Source organism: Furipterus horrens, unplaced genomic scaffold (assembly GCF_987537825.1).
Source record: "Furipterus horrens unplaced genomic scaffold, mFurHor1.1.pri manual_scaffold_5, whole genome shotgun sequence".
NCBI classification, from domain to species: Eukaryota; Metazoa; Chordata; class Mammalia; order Chiroptera; family Furipteridae; genus Furipterus; species Furipterus horrens.
Genome location: NW_028327175.1, coordinates 132,073,947 through 132,078,403, shown reverse-complemented (window position 1 = coordinate 132,078,403; position 4,457 = coordinate 132,073,947). Strand labels below are relative to the sequence as shown.

General features: G+C 33.9%; 1 pseudogene; it reads right to left on the bottom strand.

Moving 5' to 3' along the window:
• Positions 1–259: 259 nt before the first annotated feature.
• On the bottom strand, positions 260–686 carry LOC150009849 (protein S100-P pseudogene; annotated as a pseudogene).
• Between the last annotated feature and the right edge of the window lie 3,771 nt (positions 687–4,457).

Sequence of the window (4,457 nt, the reverse complement as noted above, 5' to 3'; positions counted from 1 at the left end):
AGCAATGGGGGAACAATGGGGCAACTCTAATAGAAAGAAAAAGAAAATGGTGATCGAAGAAAAAAAAAAGAGATTGTGTTGAATCTTTAGATTGTTTTGGGTAGCATGGACATTTTAATGATGTTAATTCTTCCTATTCAACTGTAATAGAAAAACAATAAAAATAAATTTAAAAATTAAAATAAAAAGTATATTTTCATACAAGGAGGGACCAAAACACCTGGAATTTACTTATAAAACATTGTATTTATTCTTTTTTTTTTTCATTTCACAAACATTTTATTCATCAGACCGCCATCAGCTCGCTCAGCCCAGAGAAGTAATTGTTGCCAAGAGCTTTCTGGAAGTCAGGGGCCGGCTCCCTGTACCCCCTCCGGGAGCCCGGGTCTGCAGGGCATCAGTTAGAGTCCCTTCTGCTGGAAGAATGTGTGACAGGCAGACGTGATGGCAGCTACAAACACTATGAACTCGTTGAAGTCCACGGTGGCGTCTCCATTGGCGTCCAGGTCCTTGAGCAGCTTGTCCACGACCTCCTTGTCCTTTCCACTCTGCAGGAAGCCAGGCAGCTCCTTCTCCAGGAGTACCTTCAGCTCACCCTTGCTCAGGCTCTGCTTGTTGCCGTCCCCGCCTGCGTACTGGGCAAAGACCTTGATGATCATGACCATGGCTGCCTCCAGCTGTGACATGGTGCTGCAGTGGTTCTCGTCCCTCCCGGCGGCTGGTGTGGCTGAGAAAACCGTATTTATTCTTACATGTTTAAACTTCAGTCCCCTCAAAGTACTCTCCATTTGATGCAATACAACTATTCAGACATTTTTTCCACTGCTCAACACAGTTTTGAACTTGATTTTGATGCCTTTTAGTGCTCCTGGCATTTTTGTTTCAGCTCTTCCACATAGGCAAAATGTTTCCCTTAGAGAACTTTTTTTCATCCAGAGAAACGAAAAAAAGTCACCTAAAGCAAGACCTGGTGAATAGAGATAGTTGGGCACAGGGATCATGCTGTTTTTGGTCAAAAACTGCTGAATACTCAGCGAGGTGTGGGCAAGTGTGCTCATAAATTACCCACAGTGAAATGGGCAAACGCATTGAAAGTCTTTTTAAAAATTCACTGAAGCCAAATGCGGCCTCTCACAACAATGCCAGCTGATACACTAATGCAGATGGGTTTCTAGAATATTCCCCTAGCGAGAGAAGCCTGTACTACAAGGGGCTCACATTCCAGAAGATGGCTCGAGGTTTTTTGGGGTCCCCCTTTATATTTCCCCTATAAGTACAACCTTGGACATTTATTCTAGAGAAATGAAAAGATGTTCACCGTAAATCTTGTGATATTCATAGCAGCTTTATTAATAATAGCAAAACCAGAAAACAACCCAATCATATTTCAATTAATAATTTGATAAACTAGGGACATCCATCCAATGAACTATTACTAAGCAGTAAAAAGGGACAAATTATTGATAACACACTGCAAATGGATGGACCACAACAGCATTTCTCTTAGCGAATTAAGTCAATCCCAAAGGTTACATACTGAAATATTTACAAGGAAAAGGTTAGGATGTCAGCAATTTGCATTAAAATACTCCAACACACTATGATTCTCATATATGGTAGTTACATTCAATAATAATTTTTTAAAAATAAAGGCAATCAGTTATGTACAAAGGAGCAACCATAATACTGTCAGCAGATTTCTCAACAGAAACATTTCAGACCAGAAGAGATTGGTGTGACGTATACAAGAACCTACAATGAAGACCAGCCTACACAGCAAGGCTCTCATTGAAACTGGAGAGAAAAAGAGCTTCCTAACAAGAAAAAAACTAAAGGAGTTCATCACCAGCAAAAAAGTATTACAAGAAATATGAAAGAAATTACTTTTAAAAAAAGAAAAGGAGAAACATAAATATGAATAACAAAATGGCAATAAATATGTACCTATCAATAAACACATTAAATATAAATATATTAAATGATCTAATAAAAGCCATTGGGAACATGAATGGCTAAGACAAGACCCATATATATGCTTTCTAAAAGAGATCCTCTTCAGATTGAAAGATGTACACAGACTGAAAGTGAGAACATCAATAAAGGCATGCCATAAAATTGAAACTTCTTAAAAAGCATGGGTAGCAATACTTATATCAGACAAAATAGACTTCAAAACAGAGGTTATCTTAAGGTACAGAGAAGGATACAATAAATAAATAAATAAATAAATAAATAAATAAATAAATAAATAAATAAATAAATAAATGGATATAACTCTTGTTAACATTTATGCATTCAACAAAGAAGCAACTAAACATATAAAGCAAATACTGATGAACATAAAGGGAGAGACAGATAGTAATACAATCATAGTAAGGACTTTGAAACCCCATTGACATCAATGGATAGATCTCCCAGACAGAAAATCAATGAGGAAACAGAGTCCATAAATGACACATTAGCTCAAATGAATTTAATTGATATTTTGAAGCATTGTACCCCAAAGCAGCAGAATACACTTCCTTTTCTAGTGGAGATGACACATTTTCTAGAATACATTACATTAGGCTACAAAATAAGTCTGAACAAATTTAAGAAGATTGAAATCATATGAGGATTTTTTCTGATAACAATAGTATGTAACTAGAAATCAATTACAAGAAACAAACTGAAAAAATGCACAAATATATGGAGGCTAAATAACATGTTACTAAAAATGAATGTGTTACAATTAGATCAAAAAAGAAATCAAAAGGTTTCTTGAGACAAATGAAAATGAAAACAGAACAACCACAAATATATGGAACACAGCAAAATGATAGCAATACAGGCCTAACTCCAGAAACAACAAAAGTCCCAGTAAACAATTGAACTTTACACATAAAGAAATTAGAAAAAAAAAACAAGAAAAAATCCCAAAGTGAGTAGAAGGAAACAATAAAGATCAGAGCAGAATTAAATGAAATAGAGTCTAAAGAAAGAATACAAAAATCAATAAAATCAAGAGCTGTTTTTTTGAAAAGATAAAAAGATTTATAAATCTTTAACCAGATTCATCAAGAAAACAAAAAGAATACCAAAATAAATAAAGTCAGGAATAAAAGAGAAGTCACAACTTATGCCACAGATATAAAAAGGATTATAAGAAATATTACGAACAACTATATGCCAACAAATTAAACAATGGGGGGTGCTGGGCGGAGGGGAGCAAAGGGGAAAAAATTGGAACTATTGTAACAATATAATCAATAAAATATACTTTTAAAAAAAAGCAAAAAAAAAAAATTCCTAAAAACATACGATATTCCAAGACTGAATCAAGAAAGAGAAAATCTGAACAGACTGATTACAACCAATGAAATCAAGCAGAAATCAAATGGCTTCACAAGTGGATATTACCAAACATTCAAAGAAAAACTAACACCCTTCAAGAGAAGGAAAGACTTCCAAACTCTCTTTGGAAGGCCAGCATTATCCTTATTTAAAACCAGATAAAGACACTACAAAGAAAGGAAATTATAGGACATCATCTCTGATGAACATTGATACAAAAATCTTAACACAATATTAGCAACCCAGGTCTATCAATACACAAAAAATATCATACACAATGATCCAGTGAGATTTATTCCTGGGGTGCAAGGTTAATATAATATCTACAAATCAATTAACATGATACACCACACAGATAAAATGGATATAAAAAACATATTATCATATTAATAAATGCATAAAATCATTTAACAACAATCAGCAAACTGAGAATAGAATGAACATATCTCAACATAAGAAAGGCCATATATGACACACCCACAGCTAACATAATGCTAACAGTGTAAAACTAAAAGTGTTTTCTTTAAGATCAGGAACAGGACAGGGATGTCCACTTTTACCACTCTTGTTAAACACAGTACTGGAAGTTACAGTCACAGAAATCAGACAGGATGAAATAAAAGGCATCCAAAATGAAAATAATTAAAAGTGTCATTATTTGTAGATGACATGATACTATATAGATATAACTTTCAAGAATACACCAACAGACTACTAAAACTGATAAAAATGAATTCACTAAAGTAGCAGGATACAAAATAAATATTCATAAATAGATTGCATTTTTATACACCCCAACAATGAACTATCAGAAAGTGAAACTAAGAAAACAATCTTATTTACAGTTACATGAAAAAAAAAAAAAGACAACTGAGAAAAATCTAACCAAGGAAGTGAAAGACCTGTACTTAGAAATTATAAGACACTGAAAAAAGAAATTGAAGGAGACACTGGGATCATGAAGAAGAATTAATACTTTTAAAGTGTCTATAATACCCAAAGCAATCTATATATTCAATGCAATCTTTATCAAAGTACCAATGGCACTTTTCACTGACTAGAACAAGTAATCCAAAAATTTATATGGAATGAAGAAAGATCCCAAACAGCCACAGCAATCTTGA